This window comes from Alligator sinensis, unplaced genomic scaffold, assembly GCF_000455745.1.
Source record: "Alligator sinensis unplaced genomic scaffold, ASM45574v1 scaffold513_1, whole genome shotgun sequence".
Lineage (NCBI taxonomy): Eukaryota > Metazoa > Chordata > Crocodylia > Alligatoridae > Alligator > Alligator sinensis.
This window is the reverse complement of record NW_005843136.1, coordinates 111891-118219: the sequence shown is the minus strand read 5'-3', so window position 1 is coordinate 118219 and position 6329 is coordinate 111891. Positions and strand designations below refer to the sequence as shown.

The 6329-nt window shown below is 40.3% G+C and overlaps 1 long non-coding RNA gene across 1 annotated transcript; it reads left to right on the top strand.

The window, feature by feature from the left end:
- The first annotated feature begins 2017 nt into the window (after positions 1-2017).
- Positions 2018-2805, top strand: LOC102388064. The gene is made up of 3 exons (XR_325351.1): positions 2018-2052; positions 2470-2519; positions 2735-2805. It is a non-coding gene; the product is annotated as an uncharacterized LOC102388064 (long non-coding RNA).
- The last annotated feature ends 3524 nt before the right edge of the window (positions 2806-6329 follow it).

Here is a 6329-nt window from a genome sequence, read left to right as displayed (position 1 = left end):
TAGCTTCTCCTGGGACAACTCAGGCCTTCCTCAGTCCTCAAGTCTACTCCCCAGCAAGTCTCAGCTCCATTCCCTCTGCCAGAGGCTGAATCTCTGCCCCCTCTCACCAGGCTGGCACAAGAATTCTCTTGCAACTTCTCTCTCCAGCTACTTTCCCCCTCCCTCAGCTTTTTATGGCTGGATAGTAGCCAAGTGGGGGGGGGGGGGGGGGGGGGACTCTGGCTGCAGTTCAAATGCACCAGTACAATTCACGCATTTTGCACAGCATGCCCTATGTTTGGAAAGCTGTGCATCCTCTGCAAACTTTTTGCCACCCTTCTCTGCAAAGTCCTTAGGCACGGCTCATCTACTCAGTTTGCAGCCAAGCAAAACTCTGCAGCTGTTACACTTGAATCTCAGACTATCTCTGAGACTACTGAAGAACCTAGAGGCATTCAACAAAGTAAAATGCCTCCTCCCTCAACATTTGATCCAGTTACTACTATGTTAATAGAGACTCATTGACCCAACTATATCTAAAGTAATGGAATTATATTGTTGGCAACATTCTCTGCATGATATTCAGTCTGCTTTCAAATCCCTCTGGAAATATTTTATGTTCTTCCATATTAAACCAGTGCCTTAAGTCATCACTGGGTAGAAGTCTCCATAACACATTTAATGGGAATTCTCTTTTAGCTATATATTTATCCTAAGGCATAGTCTATACACAGTAGTTGTATTAATATGACTGTTTCAAGTAGGCAGTGACACACTTCTCTTTTTTTTAAGTGTAGTTCAAGAAGTAGAATCTATAGACCATGGGTATTTCTGCTGTTACGAAGGTGCTTATTATGGAATAGCTTGTTCCCTTTTCAGTATGTGGAGATATGCTATCCTAGTGCAAGCACCATCACAATAATATAATGCTTAAATAGAGAGAGTTGTACAACTTTTAGCTGTATCAGTATTTAATTCTACTGTGATCCCATGAATGTCAAAATGAAGACATTTTCTGTTATGTTGTCAACAAAACCCATAGATGGGCCATTCTTGGGACCTCTCCTCCTATACCAATCACATTTTTTGAGGATCATATGGTGAGAAAAAAGGGGAGATATACATTGCTTCCATTCCTGTTCCTTCACTGGGATGCATCTTCACACTGCTTGATGTGTGTAACCAAACACAAATGTGCTCTAGACATTGTTGCTTCTTAGACAGAGGTGCACACAAGAAGCTCACACCACCTGCCTCACAGCCCCAACACCCTGGGACCCACCTCCACTCCAGTCTTCAGCTTTCATGTTTTCTTAGCGGGTAGGCTACTGGTCTGATCCCTCTTTCTTCTGAGTGCCATTGAGCCTCCTCTGTGTGAGGGAGGTCAGGTTTGAGTAAGCTTTTTTTGCAGCATAGAGATTAAAATCAGCAATCCATGCAAGTCATTGGCAAGACTTTCTCATTTTTTAAATTTTCTCATGAAAAGTGCTAATAGCTTCAGGAAACTTAAATAAAAGGATTTCCTTCAAAAATTCATTTCTAACTTTGTAGTATGTAACATTGTCTTTGCCACTACCACTTAAAATAAACTTGAATCACTAGCTGAGACAGTATTGTTGAGAGAATCCCTTATTACGATGTTAGTAGCATGGCATTTAAGAGTGAACAATTCTTTCACCACATAAAGAGCCCAATTTAGACACAGAAGTTTGATCAGTATTAAAAGTAACTGTGCCATTTGAATGAGAAAAGATGGCCTTTTGCAGTAAGCTGCAACCAAAGAAGTTTTAAAATAAATATGAGTTTTGAGAAGGGAAAACAACTTTGTCTTATTCTCAGTGAGCAAATCTAGTATTTGAGAGTATAATTCAATAGTAGTAGGTTGACCTAGGTAAATGGCCAGAATCTGGTGTCCTAACTCAGACAAATGATCCTACTGATTTTAATGGGACAAAGCTGAGCAGAATTTGACTCTCCAGTGGGCAAGTGCAATCACACAGCTATAACAATGTACCTTCCTATGCATTTGAAAGGCCTTCTATTCAAGCGTGAAAAATTTATGTCACAGCTTCAGTAAGTTTTTGTCAACTGGATATGAACAATGTGATGAGAGGGTTAAGCAATAAAGCATGGAAATGTTGCTTTCTTTTAACACTGAAAAAGGAACTTTAATAGAATATGGAAACTTACTGTCTCTCAAGTTACTTTATAGTTTTATTTCAATATAGATCTGCTGTCTAAAGCAATTTATTACCCCTACTCTGCCTACGTTCTTGCTATATGTGTAAAAGAATAGTGCAAATATCATTACAGTGACATCAACTTCTTTCTTTTTAATAATATTGGTTACCAAATTTGTAAATTGCAACCCAATTAAGTTCAATAGATTTGTAGCTTGTTTTAAAATTCTAAAAAATTTAAATTTCAAATTTTAAAATTATATAAAAACTAATCTTAAAATAAAACTTTTCAAAAATCTTTTTTTGTCAGGGAGGAGGAGAAGATTAAGGAACGGAGGAATGGCAGTAGCATTTCTGAGGGTAAGAAATAAAAGCCTGCATGTTGGTAATCTTTATTTTGGCATATTACCTACCAAGGCAGGAAGGACCAGTCTCTGAAATCATTAAATACATAATGCAACGTAGTTTTAGAAATTATAATTATAGAAACCATATAAATAACCACCTTGTGCGGTTATCTATTAGACAAACATTGACATGGTGGTTATCTTTTTTGATCTCATGTGCAAATGCAGCCGATGAGAAGACCTACCCTGTGACTTGCACCGTAATCTTTTCCCAAGAACTGTGAAATAAATGAGTGGCTAAAATCAAGTGAGTTTCATGTGAATTTATTTTTGTTTCAGTCTTTTTTCCTTTTTTTTTTTTTTTTTATAATCACTGATTGCCAATAACTAACAGGCTTGTTTAGTTTCCTCTATGAACGTGAGATTGTTATTCGCCAGTGAAGAATTAACTGAAGCAAGCATAGCATAGACTAGCTTAGTTGATATTGGTTAAGCACAGCTGGAGAATCCCTACTGTAAAGCTAAGACAAGGCATGTAGAACAGTGTCCAAATGGTATTATAATAGCCTGTTCCCTGGGAGAGATTTCATGTGGGATATCCCATGGTTCTTTGCAATGTTTTAAACTTGGCCAATTTATAAATATTCAAGGTGTGCTTTTCCTTCCTACCTTCCCCTTTCTCTATGCTTTACCTTCATGGAGATGATGTCTGTGGCAGAAGCTTGAGAAGCACTCTTTTATATAAATAACTTCCCAGTGGAGTTCCTCATTATTAATGCAAACAGTTCTGAAAGAAAAAGCAAACAGCATTTCGCAGCAAGAAGTTTGTCATTAAGGAATTTGGTCTGTAATCTACAAAGTGATTAGTAGCATACTTGAATAGTTCTTTGCCTCCCCTTGTCTTTTCCTCTCCTTTGATCATCAAAATGTCAATTTACATATATTTATCTAAATTACATGCATTAGTGATCTAACGCTACAGCATTACCAGAGGGCAGGTGTCAGTTTCTGGCCAGCTGGGTGCATACTTGAAGAATGATAGCTTGGATGCCATCACTAGTCAGATCCTGTGGAAGTACAACAGAAGGGATTAGGCAAACATAGGATTAAAGTGTGAAAGGAAGTGCTACACAAGAAAATAGAGCACAGAAAGAATGGTGGCATCGGACTGGAGGACTAACAGCTGTCATGCTTAATTACCCAGTGTTTGCTGGCAAAGGTAATCAGTATGCCATATTAAGCTAAAGTAAAACCAGCTATGTCTCAGCTATGCGTGCCAGTTCAGCCTTGAAAGTACTTCAAGTCCAGGCTTTTCTGGGTAGACAACATGGGGGTTAGGGTTAATAACCTAGCCAAATGTATAGTGAGGTAAGTAACGCTCTGTGGGTAGGTTGGTAAGAGCTTCTATAAGAAAATGTAGGCCAATGCAAACCTGTAAGACCATATTCTTCCTTTGCACTAAGCTCTGGCAATTTTAATTTGTGGACAGCTTTTATTTTTGTCAGATAGAATGAAGGTTGGCATGCCTATTTTCTTGTTTAACTAAACAATATTTTTTTCTGTTTTACATATGGTATCCAGTATCTAATTAGCTGTCACTGACTCTGCTGGGAAGGCTAGTCAGAAATATATCCCTGTACTCCATATTTATAAAGGAAACAGCTCCAACTAAAATTCTGTATGTAAACACCTCTGCGCTTTGGGAAAGCTTGAATGTGGACTGGATTGAAAATTTACAGTTCTGGCTTGCATTTAAATTATATTGATTGTCCTTTCTAGCACTCCACACCAGCTGAGTGTGAGGGATGAGGACACAGGTACTGATGCCAGGTTCCTAATTGCTGAACAGGAGCACTACCATCCTCACCAAATTGAAACATATTTTGAGAAGTAAACAAGAAACAATTAATTCAAAGGAACTAATTTAAATGTAAATGGCATTGTGCCTTCTGGTGACACCCATGTCTGGCTCTGTCACAGCCATCACTTTTCTGCTGAGCATTAGCAGATACTAGATGTTGCAGATCAGCTTCCTAGTGAAGGAGAAATCAGTGCTGAGGAGTCTGGTTATATTATAATGTATATTTATTTATTTACACACATGTATCAGTCCTTGAACAGAGGCACTCAAACAGCACACAGACAAATGTCTTTTCTTGGATCATTGGTCCAGTGCCAATAGCCAGTTCTCAGTGAGCAATTCCGTTTCTAGAACTGACTGTAATTATACTGTGGTGGGGGGAGCAAGACAGAAAACAGATTATCCTCCTTTTTGCACAACTGTGGGTTTTGTTGCAGTGGTTCTGGTTTAAATGTGTTTATGTTATAGTAATGCTGCATTACTGTCTTTGGAAGAAGAACTTGCAGGAGTTCTGTCTGAGGCCTCATCCAAAGGATAGCAGCCATGCAGTACATGGCACCACAGACCCATCTGCACCGCCACATGTTCAGCTGTTCTCCGTGCTGCAAGGGAGCAGTGCAGAGGCAGGGGAGAGGGAATATCCAGGGGTAAAAACAAAAAATTAAATAAATAAAAATGCAAAAGGAGAGTGGCGCATGCAGGAGCAGCATTCAAGACCATTACATAACACCCCTCAAAACCAGAGCCTGGTCAGCCAGAGCCATGCTCCAGCTGCTGGCTAGGCTCCGAGCAGCAAGATCACTGCAGTTGTACCTCCAGGAGGCCCCCAGGAGCCCAGAAAAGGCTGCTGGGGCCAGCCCATTGCTGACCCCAAGCTCCCCTACCGGTAACCTGCCACGTGCCATATGGCACATGGCACAAGCATTTCCCAGGGACAACTAGTAGCAGCACAAGGTGTCCCACTGCTAGTTGTCCCTGGAGAATCAAATGTCCACACCCATGTGGACATGACCTGAGAGATCAATGGGCCAATTTGTATTGTGAAGACCCAGCATACCAAGTTGACTCCAGCTCCTGCACCTGCACCTGAAGAAACTCTGCTGCTTCTGATGCCTAGGAGGGACTTGAAAACAGTGGCAATGTTGAAACACAGATATCTGCCTGAAGACAAGGTAAAGAAAGAGAGAGGAGACTTAGAATAGCAGGAGTGTGGTGGGGAAGGAGAGAGAGAGTGAATGAGCCAAGGCTATTTTACCTGTCAGAAACTGCTCTAGCTTTTAAATCTGTACCATTTTAAAATCTCTGCTGCTGTGGATCAGTAAGGGTGTTTTGTCTGAAGAATTGCTTGCTCCCTTGCATGTGATGTCAGCTACACTCTGCTTCCTTGAAGAGGTAGAGTTCTTTGCTGGGAGCTGAACATAGGGGTATTTAGGATTTTGAAAAGGGTGGTGCAGATAGTGAAGAGCAACATATACATAAAATAACACACATTTTTCTTCAGTTAAAAATAAACTAGAAACTTTACTAACATGCTAGGGGCCTAAGGCTATTTAAGATTGAAGCTAAAACAAATATAACTTCATTGAAATGAGGTAAAAGCAGTCTGCACTGCTGAAATAGGAACTTCAGGAACAGCTAACAAGATAACAGAATTGCAGGAAAAACGCTAGCTTGCTTGGTGAAACATCAAGTCCATTAACAAGAAGAGAGAGTCATTAATACCTGTGGAATGAAGAGTTCAGGTAGATTATAATAAGCTATGATGTCAAGCAACTCCCTCAACCCTGCCTGACTAGAAATGCTTCTGCCACTGCACGCGATTGGTTTTTAACTTTGGGTGGGGCAGGAATTAAAGGTGGGAGCAAGTGCAGCTACACACACTTCCTGGATCTGCCTCTGGAGTTGAACCAGCAGCAAATAAGGAACCACTGGGCCAGGTTTTGGAGTCCAAGGAGCCAAGGG